The sequence below is a fragment of the Heterocephalus glaber genome, unplaced genomic scaffold, assembly GCF_053883595.1.
Source record: "Heterocephalus glaber isolate CG9 unplaced genomic scaffold, H.glaber_assembly_v1.0 deba00000331, whole genome shotgun sequence".
Lineage (NCBI taxonomy): Eukaryota > Metazoa > Chordata > Mammalia > Rodentia > Bathyergidae > Heterocephalus > Heterocephalus glaber.
Window position 1 is genome coordinate 37,256,971 of NW_028258142.1, and position 27,192 is coordinate 37,284,162.

General features: G+C 34.8%; 1 pseudogene; it reads left to right on the top strand.

Annotated features, from left to right (window-relative positions):
• LOC101702792 (heat shock protein HSP 90-beta pseudogene) overlaps positions 1-22,547 on the top strand; it is an 87,168-nt pseudogene extending 64,621 nt beyond the window's left edge.
• The last annotated feature ends 4,645 nt before the right edge of the window (positions 22,548-27,192 follow it).

The window sequence follows — 27,192 nt, forward strand, 5'->3', positions numbered from 1 at the left end:
GTTTATGAAGTACCTATGACTCGTCTCCTGATGTTTATTTAAATTATTGTGTTACTAAAATGCTATCTTAAGATTTTAGTAGCAAATATGGTCTTTATCCAATAAAATTTCTTGACTCCTTTAGCATTTAATTGCATACTAAATACTGTCATATGTACACTTAAGAGAAACCAATTTGAAGTGACCCCTTATGCCTAAAGCACAGTTATATGGCACCAATATTCAGGGAAGAGTAATTAGCTATTTAAAAGGGAATTTTTTCTTCTCTATCTGTCAAGGGACTAACCTAATTAGGTTGAAATATATATTTGCTAGTATTTCAACCTATTTAAGTCAGTCCCTCGATAGATTTTATATGTATTTATGTATGTATATATATTTATGTATATATGATGATTCTTTTGTGTCTATTAATATGAGTTTCACATATGTAGGTTTTTATAATCCTCACAAGTCTATGAGGATATTTATCAGTCATAATGACTTATATTACTCGGTAGTGACAAACAGCTAGAAACTTTTGACCCATAGATAGCACTGGTACATGGCAAGTCTGAAACTCTGCTAAGGTAGACAGATTTTGAGTACTGTTCTTTAGGTATATGAGACCAGATTCTACTCTTTGGGAGTAGCTCCCTTGAATGTTTTTCATGTAGCTCCTACTCCAGCTCTTGGAGGTTGTGTCCTTCCATCATTCTCTTTGACCACATATACAGCAAGCATCAAGGTGAAGTTTTACTTGGGTCAGAATAGCTTTCTTTGTTCCCTCTATGTCTGTGCATTTTGATGGACTTAAGGCTCTTTTAAATCTCAAAATTTCAGCTTTCATAGCACCAGCTATTTATTAGTAATGAACTCTTTAAAAATTAGTTGGTTCCTTGTTTTCTTGATTCCATTCATCATAATGAGAAAAGCTGTGGTCATGGGGTTAGTTTTTTTTTTTTTTCCTGAGTTATTTCTTTGATCCCAGTTAGACTAAACTGGATAGAAAAAAATCACATCAAATACTCTCTATTTCTTTGTAATAATTAGAGGGAACTATGTTTTGGACATAGTTCTAGCAAATGCTATTTTCCTAAATTATCTTTAAAAATACAGTGGATCCTCAAGTTACAACCACCTTGACATATGAACAACTTGGTTAATTAGGTTGACGGAAGATTCATCTGTCTCTTGTTATCTATGGCATGTACACAAGTAAACATCCAGATCTCAGCTGTATTAACTTACAATGAACTTGAGTTACAACCAGCCCTTGGGAACCAATCACATTTGTAAGTCAAGGGTCCTCTGAACCTGTGAACAATGCCAAACCGAATTTATTGCTTGCCATGGAAGAGGGAAAGGAACACTAAAGCAACACGTGTCTCACTAGCCTCTCCAAAGGGGAAGGAGAAAATGTAATTTTATTTATTTATTTTTTTAGCTATTAAGTCTTCTTTGAGTGAGGTCTTTTATGCAGTCTTGCTTAGACTGGGTAAATATCATGAAGTAGTAGTTGTGGTCAGTGCACACAAAAGGTGAAGATTTTGAGGTGAGTTATTCAAATGTTTTGGTGATAAAACTAGTGTTTGGTGTTTTCTATTAAGACAATGGACAATAATGTTATGGTAATGTTTCTCCTCCTGGATAAATACATAGTATGCAGACAGTATGTTTAAGTTGATAGGTATAAATTCTCAATCTTATGCCACAGCATAAAGTATATGTATTTTCATTTAAATTAGCCTAGTGCTGTTTCAGTAATATTTTTACTATACAAATCATTTATATTAATTTTAATAACTAAATAAAACATAAATGAAATGTGATCTATAATCCTACTTAATAATAATATGGTACTTTGCATTTGTGAAGTCTTATTTTTCTTCTATGCACAGAGCGAAAAATTTTGTGTAAAGGATGACATGCTTTTAATTACTTAAGGGCATTTTTCCAAGTTATTTATTTTCTATAATTAAATTTGACCCTAGTACTTAACATTTGCTTGAGTTTGGGCTAATTGCTTAATCTCTGTACCTCAATATTTTCATGTGCAATACAGAAATACCTTTGCATTGAGATTCTCTTCCTAGATTAAATAGTATGATAAAATACCTGGCTGTGTCTTACACATTATATGCTTAACTATATGTTAACACTCATCTTGGTTCTATATGCCTTCCAAAGGAAATCTGCTCACACGTGAGACCTGCCAAAATTTGTATAGCTGTGGAGAAAAAAAGATAAATTGCGACAGTTCCTGCTTTATACACCTGTTCTCATGAGAGTAGGGAAGCTGTGGTATAAATCATGTTTTACTTAGTTGAGAAATTGCCACCTCGCAATCTTTTTCTATATTTCCTGGTGAATGATTTTGACACCTGTGACCCATATTCCCAGGCATAGCTTGGGGCACTACTCACAAGAGATTCACCAAGGAGGACTCTGTACTTCTACCTGGTGAGACTTGAGTATTAATTTTTGCATTTAGTTTGACAACAGCTTCAAAAATACCCCACAGTACTAACTTACCTTGGAATCACTATGTTGAATTAAAGTCTGTTACTATTTTAGATCCTCAACATAGCGATTGGTCCCTTCTGTCCCTAGAATATATGATTTGCTCCCGTTTTACACTGGCCTGTGAAATTTAAGCTCTGGCGTATCTTATATATAAATCTTAGTGATTTGGCTTATGTAAAATGAGCTTTTTGTTTCAAGGAATTTCTCAGTTTGACTGGTTTTCTAAGCTATGGAATAAAAATGCTCAAAACCTAAATTTATTACAAATGGCCTCTGATGACCATTTTCTTCATCCAAGTAAGATATCAGAGGAAATGTTTTTTTTTTTTTGGTACTGGGGATCAAACTTGGGACCTTGTGCTTGCGAGGCAGGCATAGAAGAAATTTTTAATTTGGTTTGCTAAAAACTGTTACAGTAGGTTGCTTCTCCTGATAATTTTGATTAATTTCTAGAGAGTATCTTGAATTTGTCCTGCATTGACATTTTCATTTCCCATTGAGAGAAGGTAATTGATAATTATGTTGCTAAGGTCAAGAATTGGGTTTCTTTTGTGGTACAAATGAGGAAAGAAAAGTATTTTCAAAGATATCACCTGTCTTTGAAAGGAGCATTATTGCAAAGTCCAATCAAGTCAAATGCTAGTAAGATCAAAACTAAGGAATAGGGCAGGGGCATAGGCTGGAATCATAGTCTACATAGTGGGTATGCAACATCCCTAGTCATGGAGGAGCCATAATTACTAAGAGAAGGTTTAAAAGAAGCTGGAAAAGGAGAATGTGAAGTTCAAAGGAGAGTTTTGGAATCACTATTTTTTGGCATTGCCTGGTTCATCATGTGGGACTGCATAACTCTGTAATCATAAAACTCCCCTAGCCCCAACTGTGAATGTGAGTAAATAGATAAAGATGCTTGTTAGTTCCGGGACACTAGATAAGATCTGTATCAGCCATAAGGTCCCAAAGTAAATTACTCAACTCTTTGTTCGAAACTGATGTTCCAAACACCGCTATCTATAGAACAATCTACAAACATCTGCTGACCATCAGTACGTGTCAGCTGACCACTCACCTTTGTTCCTTTTCTGTAAATTTCGCCTGTTAACTTCCCCTGCAACCCCCTGTAAAAAAGAGCCTTGGACTCTGGGCTAGTCGCCTCTCTAAGCTACTTTGCTTTGGGAGTGCCATCTGGCCAGACTAAGGTCTGTTTTACTTTCCAACTTGTCCGGTTTGTTCCTTCCCGGGTGTTCTTCGCTGCAGTCAGTTCCTCGGAGCGTTTGGTAGGGCCCTCGGTCTTACATTCTGGAGGCAACACTGGGATCCCCGGGTGTGCTTCACTGCAGTCGGCTCCTCAGAGCGTTTAGTAAGGCCCTTGGTCTTACAATCATACTTGGGACAAATTAGACACAGCTAAGCAAGGTCTGAAGATGAAGCAATTCAAATAGATTTTCACCAATTACATGGAAGTAACTATCCTCAGATGGGAGCTGCTTATTAAGAGGAGAGCAAGAAAGCTTCTGTCAAAAAGATGTCTGGATAATAGTTACTTACTTTGTATACTAGAATCATATATAAAGTTTTAAAAATACTGATTCTTGGATATTAGAATCACTTATAGAGTTTTTTTTTTAAAAAAAACACTGATTGTGGTGTCTGACCTCAAGAAATTCTGATTTAATTGGTTTCATTAATGGATAGAAAATCCTTGCTGGTTAATAGTATTCCATGTGATTTTGATGTGCAGCCAAGTTGTCATTTCCTCCTCTGATCTAGAAGAAAACCTGACTCATTACTCCAACATGAGAACAAACCTTTGCACGGAAGAATTAAGCTGTCTTTGATGGAGATATAAATTTTAGAGATATAAATTTTATCAGGTTTTTCACATATCCTAGTTGCCTTAAGGTTCTCAATTAGTTTTAATCTAACAGATGTATTTCAAGCAATATTAAGTAGATCAATAGTCTATCTGATTCAACTAACTGGATAATTATTCAGTTGTCCATTCCCTAGGCAGAATCTAAAACCGTACAGGAGAGAGGCTATGTTTTTAAGACTGGTAATACATAATAATAAGAAAGAAATTATGGAGGACTATGGTTTTAATTGATTAATATGACAAAATGATGAAACCTAGGCTTTTTTCAATACTCATAACTTGTCATTACATCCTGGAAATATTGTGACCTAGAAAAGTTCATGGATTTGAATTGCTCCATAATGAAAGACAATGGAGTGAAGACATCGTATAGCTCATTTACCTCTTTATTGTGTCTTGGAAGGCTCAAATCATAAGAAATGAATATTCCATAGTCTTTTCTGGTTATGACACATGAATCTCACCTTCACTGAATTTCTTCACAAAGATGCAGTGATGGTTTTTTAAGGTCTTACCTCCAAATAAATGAGTTTTGTGTACATGCATTTTCAGCTCAATAAAGCTTCATTAATGTAGGAGACTGGGACACAACTGGACTGAAACCCAGAGAGCTGAATTCTGGTATCAGCTTGTATTTTTGAAGTGACTTTGATTGACTACCTTAATCAATGAAAGACTAATTTCCTTATTTATATCAACAAGATTAATCAGACTCATATTGCTTATCTAGCAAGTTTCTATCAACAACTAAACCACAGCTGCATTCACCTAAAGTTTTACTCTATAGCTCAGTTGGGTTCATTTACTCCTGACCTCTGAGGTAAACATCATTTTCTTATCTAGTTATTTATAGAAGACTTAGATCTAACCAAATTTTTTGTAAACTTTACACATTATCTTCACGGCAGTATAAGACATAGCCCATATTTTGGAAAGGTGTTCAAACATGATCAGCAGTCTGAGCTGCCTATAATCACTGTCCTAACCTGATCATAATAGACAATTTATTAGTAGCCCCATTCCCACCAGCAGATAGAGCCTACAATTAATCTTAGTAGCCTTTAATCCTTTACTTGGTATCATGCTTTCTATCTAGATGTCCCCCCACCCCCTGAAAGCTTATGTGCTTATTGGTGGAGTTTTTAGGAGGTAGCTGAATCTAGGGTGTGTGAATGTGGATTAAGGGTGTGTGAATATGGATTAAGGATGTGATAACTAAATTACTCTACTGATTGATTTGGTATAGTTTTGGGTGTGGAAAATTGGAAGGCCCATCCTGGGTGTGGGTGGCATCACCCAAAAAGTTTGTGTCCTGGATGGGATTAAAGGGAAAAGGAGGCTTGCTGTTTCATTTGCTTGCTGCTGCTTTTGCTACCTCCTGCTACCTCCTGTCTGCTCTGTCTTGGACTATTTCTCCTCTGTGATGCCCTTCTGCCATGCCACCCTGCCTTGCAGCCAGATGGTTATAGACTGAAACCTCTACAAATTGTGAGCTGAAATAAATCTCTCCTTATTTAACTTTGGATGTTGGGTATTTTTCTCAATGAGGAGAAAAGTAACTAAGGCAACTGGTGAGTCTTGAATCAATTTCTCTCTGTCCCTTTCTGTCAGTAGCCCATTAAATATATTCTACTCTTTAATCTCAATTGTGTAAACCAAATTTGTGAAGTTCAAATTAACTTGTCTCTCCTGTATTATACTTTAGATCTCTTGTAGGATGAGATTACTGCCCAGAGCTTCAGGTCCATGACACAGGGCCTTGATAATCAGATGAGTATTTGCTAGCATGCTTTCCAAGAATTAGAGCTACATAATTGCACAGCTATGTGAAAATTGAAAACGTGGGACTAGTTGTTTGAAAATTATAAAGAAATTAAAGATGGCCACAGTTGAGCATTAAACTGAGTACCAAACCCTCTGAGTACAAAGCCATGTGTCACTGCTGTGACCCCATTGCTGCCTGAACCATGTAACCTAGCCACTCTCTTGGATTTCCTTTTTTTAAACAAAATAAAAACAAAAACAAATAAAAACCTAACAATATTTGTGTAACCATGAAAAGAAATGGTACCACCCACCTAATTATAAAAACTTTCATACTCAAAGCTCCTAGTTTCCTTTAGGCTAAGTACAGAACAAGTTCTTTTATATCCCAAAGCCTCCTGGATATTGCTCAGTCCTCTTCAGTTAGAGAGCTAGAATGTTGGTCCTCTTCCTAGGAATGTGAGCTCATACAAAATTAGTTCATCACTCCTGGTTCTCCAACTCATATTATTTGTTCTCTTAGTTCTCTGCTCTTCACACTTTGAGCTAAAACATCTCTGATGAGCATGAAAGTTTTTATAATTAGGTGGGTGGTACCATTTCTTTTCACAGTTACACGAATGTTGTTGGGTTATTTTTGTTTTTATTTTGTTTAACAAAAGGAAATCCAAGAGAGTGGCTAGGTTAGTCACAGAAATCTTAGTCTTCACTTTAAAGTGATTCTTAAATTTTATTTCCAAATCATTCCTGAATTCTGTTAAATCTTTCCTGAGTTTTTCTAAGTATCCTTCATCATGTTCTTCCATATTATTCTAAAGCTAATTTTGAAAGAGAGCATTTCAGTTTTAGTCCTTTATTTGAGTATGTAATTCAGACTGATTCTATTGCTTTCAGGAATATGAATTTCTTTCCTTATTCTCTTTTATCTTGTAGAATCTTTAAAAGGAATTTGACTTAAGCTTGTTCTTGGTGCACATGTGTTATATAAAATTAGTTTTCCTGGAACTTTAGAAAGAAGCAAGGTTAAAGAGTACCTTCTTGACTACAATGAGCTATTTCGTCTGTTCTACTTGAATGCCCTTAAAAATATGGCATTTCAGATTTAAATTTCTTTTCTTGTTCTATTTCTTCAACTTCTCTTTGAGCCTTCACTTTCTTTCCTGTCTCTTCCCCCACTTCTCAATTTTTTCCTCATTGGTTGCTATGACTGGGGTGGACCTGTGTGTCCAGTTGTAAGAGTAGAGGGGGCCAGATTGCAAATGCTATAATTACTGGTTATTTGAGTGTGCAGATTCCTTCCATTCTCAACTGCTCTTCTCAAGTTCACTTGCCATGCTTTTCAGGGAGCACCTACTGACTCTTTGGGGTTTATGGTGATCCTGTATTCATTAGATATCTTGTTGTTTATTTTACTTTCTTCTTTTTAGTTCCTCAAAAAACTTTGTTCTTTATTAGCTTATATTCTGGATTTTGAAGATATTCTTTTACACAGTTTTGTCATAAACATTCTCTTTTGTTATTGTTTTGCAATCTCATTGCTATTTCTATCTTCATAGAGAATTTGGGAAAAGTGGTCTTCTACTGCTTATTCTATTTTCTTAGAACCCTTTCAGCTGTAAGTATTCTTGCTTATTTATAAAAAGAATCCTACTCTGGCTATTACTAGGTCACAATCAGTTATTTTTTTTAATAAATTAGATGTTTATTGAATCGTTTCTGTTATAATAGATCTTGTAGTCTTTTCTGAGTATATTCTGGAAGCTATATATATAATATTAATTTATATGTATATATTAATATTATAAAATATATATTTTGACTATATATTGTCATAAATATTCTGGAAAATTGGATATTATAAATTTCAGATGGCTCATAGATATATCAGTTTTTTTCTAGTTAGTTCATATGGGTGAATTTTGACTACATTTGCATCATTTACTCTTGGGATAGTTGCTGTCATATTCCCTGGCTTAGTTTTAAAACTTCCCAGTGTTCCAGTAGCAACCAGAGAATTTCTACATTCTTAAATGAAAGGAAAGCTTCAGTAGAGATACAATTTATGATACTGCATCTTAATTTTTACATTATTGTTTAACATAGGAAACTTCTAAAAAATATAAAATATCAGGCCATATCATAAATCTCACATGATAGGTCTGGGGGTATGTATTTTGGAAAATCTTTAAGTATTTTCCAATAAACAATAAAGTTGAATGACATATTGAAGAAGAAGAGAATTTACCCAACAATGGACCAACTAGGTAACTGTAATAAAATTCAGGGTAAAAAGCTGCAGAAATTGGGCTGGAAATTGAGAGGCAGAGTGGAATGAGGCAGGGATAACTAGAATGGAGCTAGCAGACCCTGGGAAAATTCAGAGGGCTAGGTGTGGCTTATTGGGAAAGGCAGGTATATGGTATGGTATTGTGGCTCTGTCTTGCAGGATTTCTCAGTAAATTTAGGGCTGGTGTGGGTATAATCTGTATCTATTTTTTTATTTATATGTGTGCCACAATATCAGCCTTTGAGGTTCATATAAGAGTTGCATATTTAGTCAAAAATATTTTCCTGGTGAAAATGGATATTGACTCATAATTCTCACTTAGAAACAAGAATTGCAAAGCACAAGAGCTCTGTGCAATCATTGTCAATTTGAGGAAGTTAGCCTGTTAATCAGGAGGTACTTGCCAATTTTATTTAGTATCTGAGCATTTAATACATACAAAACCATTAGTCTTAGAGTAAACAAGACAGACAACAAGTGGATATCTAGCAGGTAGCTTAAGATACAACTAACAATGCTATCTGAACAAAGACTCGGGATACTTAATTAATATCACTTAGAAAAAAATAAGATTGGCCTAAACTTGGGTTTCTTTGTAGGCTGTGCATTATGTGCATATCATGCCTTTTAAAAAATTTAAATAGAGGTATCTTTATGATATTTTGATGGCACAAACCATGCAGAATCAAGTTATGTCAGTTGAGTTCTAGAGATCTTAACAGGAAATAACCACCATTTCCCTGAATATTGTTAAAAGGAAATTAATTCATAAGACAACTTGTTACACTTTTTACCAAATCATCTCTGTCTGTGTAAGCAAGTATATAGTAACTTAACTTTTCTGATTTTATAATAAAATGAAAATTGTAGTAGATATGTTTTGTTGTTGTTTTGTTTTTTAGGCAGGGTCTGGCTGTGTAGTTCAGGCTGGCCTTGAACTCACTATGTATCCCAGGCTGGCCTTGATTTCATGGCAATCCTCCTGCCTCAGCCTCCTGAGTGCAGGTATTATAGACATGTGCCACCATGCCCGGCTAGATACATTTTGTGTTTTCACACTGTGTTCAGAGAACCTCTAACATTTTCACAAGCCCTCAGCATAATTTCGGGCAAATGACTGAATATAAATACCATTTCCATGACCATCATCCCCCAAAAGAGAGAAGCATACCTGTGCTTTTTTTTTTGTTTGTTTTAGAAAGATTTCTTCAGTAGGATTAATTCATCCTTTGTTCCCATATAGTTCTTACATATTGTGCTCCATTTACTCAAACTCCTGATGTGATCAGCAAGACCTAGGAGGATGTTACCTAAGAAGATGAAAAAAAGTAATCGGTGATAGGAGCAGATGTGCTCTGCTAAGGGCTTATTGACTGTGGGAGAAGGATGTTTATCTTGAATTTTCTGAAATTGAGAATATTCAAGGACTCAGGCCACTCTGACTCTTTGTCCTTTAGGGTTTTCAGAAACCAACCGTTGTGGATATCTGCCATGAAAACTATGCATAAAAGACATTTATCATGATAAATAACATGCACTTAAATTTATATACACAATTTAACAAATAATAACCTAGAACACTTTCTGAGTCATGCCCTGGAAATGATAACTGCATTTAAATTTGTGTACAAAGTTCTCTGGAATCCAGCAGTGGATATTTCCCCTCCCTTTGTTTAAGACTGAGACTACAAGAGGGAATAGTTAGGGAAAGATCATCTGGAAGATTGCAGACAATTGAATGCCATCTGCTTAAGCTTAGGCTAAAGTTTCTACACATGTCAAAATATACTGATATAGTGTGTTCAAGGAAGTCCATTTTGATGTGGTGGGTATTTGAGTGGATAAATGAAAGAAGGAAAGGAAACTTGAGATGTGTGAATGTGAGATTAAAACACTCTAGACAGCAGTAGTAGCTTGACAATTTTAATTTTCAAGGTTTTATATTGACCTACTATGAGGTTATTTTTGGCAACTTCTCTCATGAAAAAAATTTCAAGTCTTTAAATGAATAATTTATTATGTTCTTGCTGATTAGCAATATAGTCCATGTGCTAGAAATGTAACAAAAAAATTTAAGTGGCAAAATAAAGAGCAATCTTGTAAGCCTTTGACTCAGAATATTCCTTCTTATGATTTAAGTGCTTCCTATTTCATAATCATTTTCTAGGCTTATCTAATACCTACTTCCACCAACATAATCTTTAAGTATAAATTTATTTTTATATTGCTATGTCTCTATGGAGACCTATATTTATATGTATACTAATATTTATATAACCAGGTCCTTATGTATTACAATATCTAGATATGTTTTTTAATTAGCTACTTGTCTTCCTTTTGTCACCTCTTTTCAAAAAAAATTAAATCACATTATCTTGATAGGCACTATTGATAATTCCAACATTCTCAAACATTTTTTGATTTTTTCCATATGAAGATGAAAAATACAAATAATAATTTTCTCAACTTCCATTAAACCCAGGAAAGACTGACTGCTTAATTTTCCAGATAAAATGGAAAATTAAATTTATGTTGCTCTTAATTGTATACTCCACATAATAATTTATCTGTTTTATTTCCATTTAATAAATATTTCATGAATATCTTTCCACATTGATAAATATGGGCCTTAAATTACACATTCCTTACATAATTATTTAAATAAATTATACAATTTAAGAATGCAATTTTATAGGATTCTCCCTGGTTTATACACATAAACATACTCATCACAATCAAAGGATTCATGTACTCCTTTATTATACCTCCCTCTGACTCTTCTCATTGCATTGTATCCCAACACAACTACTGATCTGATTTTCGTAAATTAGTTTGCATTATCTATAATTTAATTTAAGTAAAATGATGCAATAGACATTTTTACTCTAATATATTTCACTCATCATAATTGTTTTGAAATCTATCCATGCATTCCATTATGTGCTGTGGCTATATAGAAATTATTTATCTATTCATTTGCTATAGACCTTTGGCTTGTTTCCAGAATTTGACTATTTCAAATGAGTTGCTGTGAACTTTCATATACAAGTCTGTGTATGGACATGTTTTTTCTTTTGGATTAGATAAATGCATGGTCTTGGAACTGCTGGATTGTATGCTAGGCACGTGTTTAATTTTTTAAAGAAACTAACTATCTTGCAATGCACCTTTACTGATTTCCGTCTGATTAGCAGTGCCTAAGAGTTCAAGTGGGTTCATTCTCCCATTCACACATGGCATGGGGAATCTATCTATTAAACATTCATGATAAGTGTTTAGTGTCATCTTGCTGTGGCTTGAATTTGCCTTTGCCTAATGACCAATGATGTTGGATATCATTTCATGGGTATCATTTGTCATCTGACCAATCTTTTTAGTGAAATAATTGTTGAAATCATTAGGGCATTTTTAAAATTGCATTATTTTCTTATTGAAATTTAGAAATTTTTAACTTACTATGGATATAATATCTGCAGTTTGTGATTTACCTTTTAATTGTTTTAGCACTGACTTGCAGAGAGTAGAACTTTCTAAATTCGATGAAACTACCTTTATAATTTTGTCTCTAAAAGATTACACTTTTGATAATGTATCTATGCAAACTTTAAGACAAGATACCAGGGCTTTTCTCCCATGTTTTCTTTTACACATTTTAGAACATTCATTATATTCATAATATTTTTGTTTATCAACTTAATATCTCAATATCTCTAATGACAAGTTCTCTCTCATTCCTGATGACATTATTTTTTTCCACCTCATCAGTCTAGTTAGAGGTTTATGAATTTTACTTATCTTCTCAAAGAAACAGCTTTTGGTCTCACTGATTTTTCACTTAATTTTTTCATTCCATTTCATTGATTTCTATTTATTTTGTGTAGAAGCTAAGGTCACTGGTTGCAGATCTTATTTCTTTTCCATTGCAAGTGATTGCTCCTATATATTTCCCTCTGAACACTTTCCCAAAAATCAACAAATTTTCATGCTGTGCTTATTTCCTTTTAGTAGAAAACACATGCTAATTGGCTTTTTTGGACTACTATTATTTGAAAGTATGTTATTTAGTTTCCAAATATTCGGTTGTTTTCTCGGTATTTTTCTGTTACTAATTTCAAATTATTTTCATAGCAACTAAAATTTTATTTCCTATGACATGTACAGTTTCCTTATTAACTTATTGAGGCTTGTTCTATGGTCTACTATACAGTCCATTTTTGTATGTTTGATATGCACTTAATAGAAATCTATGTTGGGTAGCATATGGAAGTTCTACTTTGAACCTTGCAATATTTAAATTTTCATGTCTTTGTTTATGAGTTGATCACTTTATCATTATAATGCGACCCTATTTACCTCTAATAATAGTTTTTAGTGTGAAATCTACTTTCATTGATAATAAACAGCTATATCAGCTTCTTTGTTGTTGTGTAATGTTCGCTTGGGTGTATATTTTTTAATCTATTCATGTTTCTATTTTCAAAATATATTTCTTTTAGATGGATGTGTTTTTGTTTTAAGTAAGAAATCTGCCCGTGGGCCCAGGGATATAGCTCAGTGGTGCTGCACCTGCCTGTTAAGGGCAAGGTCCTGAGTTCTATCCCCTGTACTGGGAAAAAAAAGAAAAAAAGAGAAGAGAAAAGGAAAGAAATGAAAAGAAAAGAAGAAAAAAGAACTCTGTCCTATAGGTAAGATGTTTAAATCATTTATGTTCAATGTGACTATTGATACATTTAGATTTAAGTCTATCATACTACTCTTTCATTCTATTTGTCTCAACTCTTCCTTCTTTATCTGCCTTCTTTTGAGATAGTCATTAATTTTGTAAAAGAAGTGCTGTTTCATCTCCTTTTTTGTCTTATTTACTATAATTTACTGCTGTGTGATTTTATTATTTGCTTATTATAACCAACTATATATAAAAATTACACTATAGTATAAAATTTTTATGGTAGTTTATTTCTATTTCTTCCTTTGTAGGTTTTGTTTGCTTGCTATTGTACATTTTCTTTTTATATTTGTCATAGCCCCAACACTACATTTTTATTATTTGTTTAAACAGTTAATTGTCATTTGAAGAAATTTAAACAATTAGAAAAAGCTTATGTATTTTATACCAGTGTGTAAATTGTATATGGCATTTTTTTCTTTCTAGTATTAGTTTCCTTTTTTACAGTCTAGACTTGAATTATTTAAAGATTTCATTTCTGAAAAAGTTTTTATTTTGCTTTTATTGTTAAATTATGACTTAGATGGGTTTAAACTTTTGGGTGAAGGCTTTTTCTTTCACCAATTTAGAGATGTTGTTCCACTATAATTTCTTTTAAATTATTTCCTACTATCCATAATTATTTTTATCTTTATTTCTTATTATGCAGGTGCTATTTGAGTCCTTTCAAGATTTTTATTTTCTCTTTTCTTTTAAAATTTATGTTTTTTGTGTCTGTGTTTTTAAACTTTTCATTAAGTTTCTTGGTACATTTTAGGTACCAATAAACCTTCCCTATTTACAGAGACTTTGTTTCCATTTTTTCCTTTTCTCATATTTTTTCTTTTCCCTTCTTTCCTTTCCCCTACCCCTCCCACTTCCCCTACTCCTTTAGACCTTTTCTTCAATTTCACATTATCAATTATACCATTTGAACCTTATTTACACTTTTAGATTTTCACACCAGAGAAACTATTCAGTATTTACACATGTGTGTCCTATTTATTTCCACTTAAGAGTATGCCCTCATTGTTCATCCATTTAGCTATGTCTCTAATTTCTCATTCTTTATAGCTGAGTAATACTCCAATTTATAGAAAAACCACATCTTCTTTATCCAGTTTCCAGCTGATGGCCATTTGGGCTATTTCCAAGCTTTAGCTATTACAAATGCTATAAACATGGGTGTGCATATATCACTGTGGTATGATTCTTTTAATTCTTTTGGAAAGCTACCCAGTGGAGGGATAGCTGAGTCAAATGAAACCTCTAATCCTAGTTTTATGAGGTATCTCCATATTGATTTCTGTAGTGGTTGCACCAGTCTGCACTCCCACCAACAATGGAGAAGGGTTCCTTTCTCCCCACAGCCCTGTATTTTTTTATTTTAATAATTTTATAGTGATGCATTTTTATGTGCTTTTCTTCATGTTTCTCATGCTTGGGCCTTTTGGAGCAGGGATTAATATTTCCCATCAAATTTTTTTTGAGCCACTTTCCTATTTTGTTTTAAATAGTTTCTTATGCCATTTCTGAATTCACAATATATTTCAGTAATATTTAATCTGCCATTAACACCATAAAATGTGTTTTCGTCTCAGATGTGTCATTTTTACCTCTTCAGGCTGAAATATACACTTACATATAATTATATATATATGTATACATGATGTATCACATCTGTCATATACAATTATATAGAACATAAATATATATTAAATAATACATACATATATAAGATATATCTTCTAGATATTCCAATACAGGATATTTAATTATTTCTCAAGATTATTGACTAGATGAGATACAATAATAATACACTTTTAGTGTCTCTATGTGGTAAGTTCTATATCTAGGCCAGTTTGAGTGACTACTTTTTGTATTCATTATGGATAATATTTTCACAATTTCATACATTGTAAATTTTACTTTGCTGAGTGGTGTTATGTTTTTCCCATTCTCATAAATATTCTTGAACTTTATTTTGAAATGTAGTTAAGTTGGAAACACAGAAGTTTTCAAGTCTTGCTTTTAACCTTACTTAAGCAAGAATAGAGCAGCATAGAATTTAGGGCTAATTAATCCCCACTAGAGGGCAAGACCTTTATGAATTCCATGTTCAAGGTCTCTAAGTTATGAGGTATTTTTCCAATACCTGGGAACAAAAATCATTTCTGATCCTATGAGAGCTACAGGTACTGTTCCTTCTTGTACTTTCCAGTGCCTCCTACTCAATCCACCCCTGCAAGCTCAGGTAGTTTTCTCACAGCAGGTGCTGATGTGCATGTGCCACTATCTCCTTGCTTTTTCTCCAAGTGAAGGTGTCCTGGGAACTCTTCACTGCTTTGGTCTCTTCCAGTTTGCTTATCTCAGTTTACTTCACCAGACTGTGCTTGGGTTCTTTCCTGCTCCATGGCTGAAGAATCTATTAAAGAGTAAGTTGGGGCAATCATAGGGTTCATCCTATTTTCTATCCTTCAATGACTATTGTCCTTCGTCACCTGTGTCCACGGACATGAAAGCTGTTGTTTCAAAAATTATTATGATTTCTGACTTGTTTTATGCAAGTCCCTGTGTCTTCATCTAGGTAAAAAAGTAAAAGAACTTGCATAGTGTTTTAAAGCACAAGAAAGTTTCATTTTAATGAATCTTATACTGAGGACTTTTGAGGGTAGTATTTTATATCTATTTTCTCATCAATACAAATAACATCATCATTATAATTTTCTACACATTTGTTTTGTATTTGAGGTACTTCCTTACTTTTTCTTCATTAGCTTAAATAATTCCTATTTTAAACTTTGATTTTGCATTATGATATATCATGGTAATGTTACTGGATTTTGAGAATGGAATTATAAGGAACTGACTTTTTAAATATACTTTATGTTAAAAAAGATATTGAAAAGTTTCAAGCTCTAGTGAATAACCATTTTTTTTCATATTTGCTTTACAAGGAACCCCTGTTTGTAACTCCACAATAGATAAGGGAAAGTTGTCATTATTTAAGTGAATGAGTGAATTATATCTTTTTTTATTAGAAAATGAATACTACGTGAATATTTTATTATTTGTTATGGATAGTAAGTTACTTTGATTAAATATCTTCAATATTCTCAAATTAAATATTTAAAATATTCCTTTTCTGAAAAGTTGCTCAAAATGAATATATCTTAGTGATTTGATATTCTTTATAATTTTACTTTACACATTTTAAAATAGTACTCAATATAATTAACTCTCTTGAGATTTTTTTCTTCTTTAGCATGGGATAGCTGGGTCAAATGAGACCTCTAATCCTACTTTTTTGATGTATCTCCATATTTATTTCCACAGTGGTTGTACCAGTCTGCACTCACACCAACAACAGAGAAGGGTTCCTTTCTCCCCACAGCCTTCTTTAGCATGAGGTTAAATTTTTAAAGGAGTCAAATATAGTAAAAATACCTTATTTACTCAAAGATTATGATGAAAAATTATGACTAATATTTTCATTATATCTGACCATGTGAATGGTGAACAACTTATAGGGTATAGTTGTAGAAAGCAACCAAGAGAAGGTTAATAGCAGAACTTTTGAAAACAGATTGAGTAGAATATCAAAAAAACTTGTTCCAGTTCAAGGGTATATTGTATGGTAAATATTTTGAGTGCATAAGAAAGTTAATTTTCAGATACATTTGAAATTGTTACAGTAATTTTTAAATCCAGAATTTCTAACTATTGTTTTATATTTTGTGTAAAATTTAACATCATGGTAAACCACACAGATTATGGATTGAGATAGTTTAGGTTCAAATCTTGAATCTACAAATTACCTTTGTGTTTCAGTTGTCTCATCTATAAAATCAAGGATTATAATAATGCTTACCTTACATGCATGCTATAAGGATTAATGGTTTACTACACACAAAGCATTCAGAAGACTGATTGGTAGATTGAGGAGCTAGAGAAATGTTAGCTGCTAGTCATTAGCCCTGAGTTTTCCATTAACTGTCTTGATAAGTAACTTGATAACGTTCTTTAAATTCTTTCAATCTCTGATTTCTCATTTGTACAGTGATGTAGTTTTATGTTTGCAAACAGATTTTATCTTAAATGTCTACTCTGATTGACTAGCATTAGGCACCTAGATCATAGTATTCATAAAAATCTTGTCTGGCCATAGCAAGGAAAAAAAATATAGCATCATTAGCTTTGCCTGCAATGGGTTTAGCCATTAGGACAACATGAGCACATGTGGATAAAAACACACATACCATTTTATTTCTATTTTATACATCTGAAGATGACATAATTCCTTGGCACCTGATTGATTTTTGGGTTTTTTTTTTTTGCAGCTTCAACATAGTTGAATGATAAGATTTAGCAACTTTCTCAGAAAATAAAAAAAATAGTTTATTCTTAGCTAAATATGGGTGACCATGACCTGGATTCAAGTTACCCTGAATGACATACTGTACTGTGGAAGAAGTTACATGAACTTTTGTAGTTACAGAGTAAAAGAAAATCATAAATCAATTCATTCACCAATTACATTGGTGGGAACATTGGGTGGGGAAGGGGCTTCAGCAAGACAGGGAGATTTAACATTTTTTTAAGAGTCAAAATCTTAATAAATTTGCTCTGGAATTTGCAATACTATTGTCTTCCAAACACTCAGCTCCATTCTTATAATTGCAAAGTTTTCCACTAATGTGACTAAGTCTGAATCTCATGCCAGAGAGACAGGAAAGCTGTCTGCTGCTCACTGATCCATTCTTTGCAGCAAGAACATGGATATGTGCCCTGTGTTCTGTTAATGTAATACCTCCACTCCAGATTTGGATGTTAGATGTCAAAAAAATGAGAAAATAGGTTGAAAGTATATTGGTGAAGTGAGAACTAAGTTTCAATTTACGCATTTAGTATCTATTTCTCCAGAGTAATTCTGTGACATGGCTTCACATTTGTTTGTAACAAGACAGATGCTCAGCCCAACTTTCCAACTTCCTAAATATTCTGAGAGTTGTCCTACCTGAATGGTATGACTTATTCCATTTCTGTTACCCTGTGTTGAGTTTGGCTACTTGCAATCAAGAAGCATGAAGGTTACCTGGAATTGCAGTCTCCCTGTGTAACAGTTAACATATGCCAAGTATCCACAAGGCACTCTATGGCTCTAAGAGACTATACCTCTATCAAATGTTCACACTTAAGTAACATGAAATATAAACAGCTCTTAGTACAAAAAAATAGAATAAGGAAAAAATGTAATTGATAAAGGAGTAGGGAAAATTTTTTCCTCATATGTTGAAATATCTTGAGATCACATTTGCCTTGTGGTTTAGTCCATTCAGGCTGTTATAATAAAATATCATAAATTTGGTGGCTTATAACCAATTATCTTAATTACTTTTCTTGTTGCTGAGACAGAACACTATACACCCAAAGTTAAAGGAATAAAGGTTTATTGGGCTTACAGTTCATAGAGGTTTCAGTCCATAGTCAGCTGGCTTCATAACAGAAGGGTATTGTAGAGGATAAATAGTCCATGGAAGGGTAGGCAGAAGATTGTGAGCAACAAGTAAGTGACAAAGGACTACCCTCTTTCTCTCTTGCATATTCTATCCAAGCTACCCACCCTTAGGGCAGGTAGCAATCACCCCCAGTGTGGGGTACCTTTAATACTACCCCAAATTATGCTAAACCAATCATTGGATTAACTTAATAATGACAAACCCTTAATCCCAGCATCACACATCCCAGATCCAGCCATCTATGACAGAGCGAAGACTTGGGGGGACATGTAGATAAAAGCTATAACACCAATCATCATTTGTTTTTCCAGTTCTAGCAGCTGGGAAGTGCAGCATCAAGGCCTGGCAGATTTGGTGCTGATACATACCTGTTTTCTTATTCACAGGTGGGCCCTTGTTTTATGATCACATGGTGGAGAGGGTAAGGTCTCTCTGCAGACTTCTTTATAAGGGGACTACTCTTATTCATGAAGGCTGTGGCTCCATGACTTAATCATATCTCAAGGACTCTCCATCCTGATATCATCAACAGGGGATCAAACTTTCAATGTATAAACATAAGGAGATATAAACATTAAGACTTGTGGTGGTTCACTGTGGTGTCAACTTGTATAAAAAATGCCTACCTGATCAGTTTAGCACAGTTCTGTGTGTGTTTGAATGATTGACTTCGTCCTTCCAACACAGATGCTTTGGAGCCCCAGGCCTTTGACTTTTTATTGACTCATCTGGTTTTCCAGTGTGTAGACAGCTCTTTTGCATTCTTCCATCCTTGGCTCTGCAGGTGTCCATTTTAAGCTTACATCATAATATATTGTCTTAGTTACTTTTTTCCTTGGTGAGACAAAATATCTGGCACCCAATGTTAAAGGAGGAAAGGTTTATTTAGCTCACAGTTTGTAAAGGTTTCAGTCCATAATCAGCTGGCTCTGAGCAGGATGGCATGGCAGAGGAAAAATAGTTCATGGCAGCCAACAAAAGGAACAAGGGACCTTAACAGTGCCTTTCTGCCCCTTTTATCTTATCTAGACTACTTAGAGTGGTAGCACTTACACCCTTAATCCTAGTGGCCTTGATCCTAGCATTGCACCTTGAATCAATTCCAGCTTCACTCACTCTAGATCCAGCCACCTCTGAAAAAGCCCCACCTATGACTGCATGAGGCTTTGAGGGGGGACATCCAAACACAAGCTATAACATGTGTGTGTGTGTGTGTGTGTGTGTGTGTGTGTTATATATGTTATATATATATATATATATATCTGGGGTTTTTTTCTATTGAAAATTTTCTGATAACCATAGTGTCTGTCCTTTAAAATGGAGCAAATATCTACCCACTTTCAGATATTATTTTTGGAATCTTAATTTATTCTCTCTTTTGATATGTGTTTCAGTACTTGGATTTTGTAGCTCATTGAATAATTAGCATCAATTTCCTTATACAAAATATCAACTATTTATTTATGTATAATTAGTATTAGCCGAATAATAAAACCTGTAATGCCAGATATTACTCTTAAAAATACTTTGTTATTAAAGTTTTTATGTGTAGACCTTGCCTAATATGCACAAGGCTCAACATTCAGTTCCTAGCACTGCAAAAACCAAAAGCAAGCAGACAAACAAACAAAAAAACCAAAAACTCTCTTGAGTCAATCCTGTGCAACTCAGGTTCTGTGAGCTTGTCGGACCTGGTCTGCGCCACCTTTCTCGCTTGTATTCCATCCTTTTGCAGTCAAGATACCTGAGGAGGTGCACCATGGAGAGGAGGAGGTGGAGACTTTTGCCTTTCAGGCAGAAATTGCCCAGCTCATGTCTCTCATCATCAATACCTTCTACTCCAAAGAGGAAATTTTCCTTTGGGAGTTGATCTCTAATGCTTCTGATGCCTTGGACAAAATATGCTATGAGAGCCTGACAGACTCTTCCAAGTTGGACAGCGGTGAAGAGCTGAAGATTGACATCATCCCCAACCCTTAGGAGCGAACCCTGACTTTGGTGGACACAGGCATTGGTATGACCAAGCCTGACCTCATAAACAACTTGGGAACCATTGCCAAGTCTGGCACAAAAGCATTTATGGAGGCTTTTCAAGCTGGTGCAGACATCTCCATGATTGGGCAGTTTGGTGTTGGATTTTACTCTGCCTATCTGGTGGCAGAGAAAGTGGTTGTGATCACAAAGCACAATGATGATGAGCAGTATGCCTGGGAGTCTTCTGCTGGGGGATCATTCACTGTCCGTGCTGACCATGGGGAGCCCATTGGCTGAGGCACTAAGGTGATCCTCCACCTCAAAGAAGACCAGACAGAGTACATGGAGGAGAGGCGGGTGAAAGAGGTGGTGAAGAAGCACTCGCAGTTCATAGGCTACCCCATCACTCTCTATTTGGAGAAGGAATGAGAGAAGGAAATCACTGATGATGAGGCAGAGGAAGAGAAGAGTGAGAAAGAAGAGGAAGATAAGGATGACAAGGAGAAGCCCAAGATTGAAGACGTGGGCTCAGATGAGGAGGACGACACTGGTAAGGATAAGAAAAAGAAAACCAAGAAGATTAAGGAGAAATACATTGATCATGAGGAACTGAACAAGACCAAGCCAATTTGGACCAGAAACCCTGATGACATCACTCAGGAGGAATATGGAGAATTCTAGAAGAGCCTCACCAATGACTGGGAAGACCACCTGGCAGTCAAGCACTTCTCTGTAGAAGGTCATCTGGAATTCAGGGCATTGTTATGCATTCCTTGACAGGGTCCCTTTGACCTATTTGAGAACAAGAAGAAGAAGAACAACATCAAACTGTATGTCCATCATGTGTTCATCATGGACAGCTGTGATGAGTTGATCCCCGAGTACCTAAACTTTATCCGTGGTGTGGTTGACTCGGAGGACCTGCCCCTGAACATCTCCTGAGAAATGCCCCAGCAGAGCAAGATCTTGAAAGTCATCCACAAAAACATTGTTAAGAAATGCCTTGAGCTCTTCTCTGAATTGGCAGAAGATAAAGAGAACTACAAGAAATTCTATGAGGCATTCTCAAAAAATCTGAAGCTTGGAATCCACGAGGACTCCACTAACAGGCGACGCCTTTCTGAGTTGCTGCGCTATCATACTTCTCAGTCTGGAGATGAGATGACATCCCTATCTGAGTACATGTCTCGCATGAAGGAGACACAGAAGTCCATCTACTACATCACTGGCGAAAGCAAGGAGCAGGTGGCCAACTCTGCCTTTGTGGAGTGCGTGCGGAAACGGGGCTTTGAGGTGGTGTATGTGATTGAGCCCATTGATGAATACTGCGTACAGCAGCTCAAGGAGTTTGATGGGAAGAGCCTGGTCTCTGTGACCAAAGAAGGCCTGGAGCTGCCTGAGGATGAGGAGGAAAAACAAAAGATGGAGGAAAGCAAGGCCAAGTTTGAGAACCTGTGCAAACTCATGAAGGAAATCTTAGATAAGAAGGGTGAGAAGGTGACAATCTCCAATAGACTTGTGTCTTCACCCTGCTGCATTGTGACTAGCACCTATGGCTGGACAGCCAACATGGAGCGGATCGTGAAGGCCCAGGCCCACTGAGATAACTCTACCATGGGTTACATGATGGCCAAGAAGCACCTGGAGATCAGCCCTGACCACTCCATTGTGGAGACGCTGCAGCAGAAGGCTGAAGCTGACAAGAATGACAAGGCTGTCAAGGACCTGGTGGTACTGCTGTTTGAAACTGCATTACTGTCTTCTGGCTTCTCCCTGGAGGATCCCTAGACCCACTCCAACTGTGTCTACCGCATGATCAAGCTAGGCCTGGGCACTGATGAAGATGAGGTGACCACGGAGGAGCCCAGTGCTGCTGTTCCTGATGAGATCCCTCCCCTCTAAGGGGATGAGGATGCATCTCGGATGGAAGAAGTTGATTAGGAGCTTCCAGTATAGGAAACCTGTGCCCTCTGTATAGTGTCCCCACGGCTCTCCCAGAAGCCTGAGTGGCCCTGTCCCACCTTGCTCCCTCTGCTGATGTCTAGTGGTTTCTCCTGCCCTGTGTGGAAAGCAGGAAGCAAGGGCCTCAAGCCCCACCCCTCCATTATTTGACAGCAGGGTTGGATGTTGTGTATTGTGATCTTATTTTTTGTTTATTTTGTCCTGAAATTAAAAGTATGCAAAATGAAGAAAGATGAAGTTTTATACAAAAAAACTCCCAAAACTATTTGTTATTGATAAACTTTATTGAAAACATTTTAAAAGTGGAAAAGTATAGTGATAGTGATGATTGAAAGTGTTACCCTTGACTTCCAAAACAATTATCATTAATTGCCCAAGTATTAAATATGTATATATTTAGTATTACACTTAGATTTGTCATTGTTTATGTCATGTATTTATATTATGTATTAAAAGTATCTATATTAACTGTCATTTTTTATTAATTGTCTAAGCTTTTTCATACAGCAAAGGATGCCAATGCTTCTTGAGTTATGGTTGTGTTACCTTCCAATAAACACATCCTCAAATGAGACATTTCATGTCAAAAATGAGTTTAAAGGAAGTAGGGCTATAGCTCAACTTGCTTAACATGCATGAGGTCCTGGCTTCCCTGTACCCCCGATTAATCATTGGTTGTGTTGTATGTTTCTCTCATACCATTATGAATTTAAAAATTCCTCACATTTCTCTAACTTCGAATTTCTTGTTATAATAAAATAATACATTATTTAAAACATTTTGTTTTATGATGATATGCACCTTGTAACCAGTCTTCCTAGTTGATATAAATTCAAACTATAGAATATTGAGATATAAAAACTGTAGAAAGTTGAGATATAAAACTATAGAATATGGAGATATAAAATTGTAATCTGATGCAAACTGTACTTTATTGAAATATAAAAACATAGTTGTTTGAACTTAGACTTAAAGGTAGAATGACCTTAAAACCTTAAAAATTTTATACATTATACATTATTTTATTACATTATACATTATACATTATTTTATACATTATACACTATCTAAATGTTACATATCTCTATTTCTTCATGTGTTAATGAAAAATATTCACAGAACTTACTTCCTTAATTCACATCGTTTTTGTTTGACCTGCCCCTCAGATTTATTTATCTATTCACCTTTAGAATTTTGTCAATTCTATTAATTTTTCCACAGGACCCATTTTCAGTTTTGTTGATTTTTCCCTGTTCTAATGATTTTGATTCATTGATATATTGTTCAAATTTGTCAGTTCTGTCTGCTTACTCTGGGCTTAAATTACTCTTATTTCTCTAGCTTCCTGAAACATTAAGATTTTAGGACTTTTGATTACCTATTGATTTTAGAACTTTTATCTTTATGATATAGTATGTATTTAATACTATAAAATTTTCTCTAAGCACTGTTTTCACTACATTCCACACATTTTGATATTTTATTTCATTTTTATTTACCATAATATATATTTACTTTTCCTTGGGATTTATTTTTGATCTATGTGTTATTTAGAAATATATTTTTAGTTTTCAAATATATAGGGATCTTCAGTTGTCTTTTTGCAATTGATTTCTAGTTTAAATTCATTAAGGACACCTTTCAAATGATTTTTAGTTTTCTAAATTTGTGAGTGTGTGTTATATACCCCAGAACATAATTGTCTTGGTGAATGTTCCATGTGAAGTTGAGAAGAATATGTTATAAGGATGAAACTATACAATTCAATTAGATCAGTCTGATTGATATTGCTCTTTAAGTTATCTGTAGCCTTACTGATTTTCTGCCTACTTGATCTATCAATTATAGACAGGAATTTGTAGCTTTAAACTATGGTAGTGGATTTCTGCATTTTTCCTTTTAATCTTACCATTTTTGCCCCATGGATTCTGATGTTCTTTATGAGGTCACACATGATAAAATTGTCATATCTTCCTTGAGAACTGACCTGCTTATCATGATACAGTCCTCTTATCTCTGCTAATCATTCTTGTTCTGAAGTCTGCTTTGCCTAAAGTTAGCACAGCTCCCATAACTTTCTTCTGATTAGCCAAATTGTTTATAATTTTTAGTATTAGCATGGTCTATGTTTTTGTATCCCTTTATTTTTAACCTGAATTTTAAAATATGTTTCCTGCAGACAACATACAGGAAGTATGCTGGTGATGGTGGTGGTGGTGTGTGTGTGTGTGTGTGTGTGTGTGTGTGTGTGTGTGTTTCAACTTCTCTGATAATCACTGTCTTTTAATTGGACATTTAGATCACTGATTTAAAGTGATTACTACATAAATGGATTAACATCTATCTTCTTTGCAACTGTTTTTTACTCATTGAATTTTTGTTTCTTTCTCGCTATTTTTTCTGTCTTGTCTACTTTTGAGTATTTTATATAATGCCATTTCCTCTAACTTAGCAATATAATATACATTTTTAACTGCACACACCTATGTAAAATAACATTACCCTATTTTATTTTTAAGGTAGTAGGTGCCTTCTAAAAGTTTTTCAAATTCCTTCCTCTTTTCTCATGTGACATTCCTGACATTCATTTCACTTACCCACATGCTATAATAGCCCAATACACTATTACTATTATTTGTTTACAAAGCAATCTTCTAGTTTAGTTAAGATTAAGAAAAATAAGAGATAGGAACTTGTCATCAATTATTTATTTGCCAGTGAACTTCTCCTTATGTAGATGAAATGTTTTGACCTAACCAAGTTTTCATCTACCTGAAGAAATTCCTTTAGCATTTTTTTGGAGCAAGTCTCTAGGAATGAATTCATCTAGTTTTGGTTTGAGAAAGACTTCCTTCACTGGGATTATTTCTGTGGTTATAACTATGTGGGTGAGTATTTCTGGTTTTTTATTGTTTTTGTTACTTATTCTTGCTGGCATTCCCACTGTGTATATATGTGTATATGTTGCACCTGTGATTGTTCTATGGTCCTTAGACATTATTTTCTAATATTTTTATTCTTTCTACATTTTGCATGTATGCCTGGAAAGTTTGAGCTAGTATGTCTTCAAGCTCATAGAATCTTTTATTATTTGTGTCCAGTATACTGATGAAACTATCAGAGAGAGCTCTTTATTTCTGTTATAGCATTTAATAGCACTTCTTTTTTTTCTTATCAATTTCACTTTTTCTGCTTACTTTAACCATTTGTTCTTGCATATTGTCTACATTTTCTAGTAGAGACTATAGCATTATTAATCATAGCTATTGTTAAAGTATGTCTGATGATTTCTGCCTGTGTGTGTCCTATCTGATTCTGTCCTGAAGCTTGTTTTTTCTCTTCAGATTATGTTTTGCCTTGCTTTTAAAACAACTTGTCGCTTTTCTCCCTCCTCCTTTCCCTTCTCTTCCCTTTCCCTTCTCTCTCCTTCCCTTCCTCTTCCTCCTTCCCTCCCTCTTCCTTGTCCTCTTCCTCCTCTTTCTGCTGTTGAAAACTGGACATGATGTAGCAAGTAGTAGGGGATGAAGCTTTTACAAAAACACTTAGTGTTTCATGTTAATCTGGCTACAAAATTGATTGTATTTAATCTTTTCGATAGCTGTTGGTGACAGAGGCTTCCAATTCCTCTGGTGCACGTGATTCTCCTCCATCATCCATCTGGGATCTTCTGTAAGACACCACTTTAGACTAAGGTTTGAAGGTCTCCTGTCAGTGGTTACTGTACTAAAATTTTGTGGATGTGCTGCTATAACAAGATTTAATGTTATGATGAAATCTCAGGCTTATCATTTCCCACTTATTTCTCCTTACAAAAGACTAGAAGGAGCTGACAAGGGAGTGGAAATGCCATACCCTTGAATAGATAAAGCTCTAATAGTCCTTTCCTTCAGGGAGTACACTTTTGTTGTATGAAGACTTGGGATAGATATAATAATACGTATTTGTCTGCTCACTGTTCACTGTCAGAGTCCTGAAAGCTCTTCCTTGGATCTTTACTTTGAGCATCTAGGGGAAGTTCTGATGGTAAAGCCCATGGAGTGTGCAAAATTTTTTAAAAAGACTTATCCTAGGAGTTTTTCATTTAAACTTAGGCTCCAGCAGTTTGTCAAAACTACTACGAAGTGTTTCTACTAGTTTATGGCTTCCCCAACTTCACTCTAGTTATGCGGAACTCAGCTTTGACTTCCCTGGTGTACCCCTCTGTCCAGATTTCCTAGTGGTTGTTTGCCCCACAATTTCATTTTTCTGGTGTATCCACACACAAAAAATTTGATTTCTATTATGTCCATATTTTTCTGGTTGTAAGGACAGAAGTGATGATTTCCAAACTTTTAACCTTTCAAGCTGAGGGCCTAAGTTGCGAATACAATATTTTCAAGTTATTTCCTATAATGATGTGGAGAAAAAAAAGTAACACTACAGAAAAAGCTTCCACACATTTAGAAGGTCCACATTGATTTAGATGAAAATATCAGCCTTGGTAGCGAACTACAGTATACTTAACAATGTGTATCGAGTTGTCAACTGTAAGCGGACTCTAATGACCACCACATAGCAAAGCTCAATTTTTCTACTGAATCCATTAGCTCTTTTGAATTAA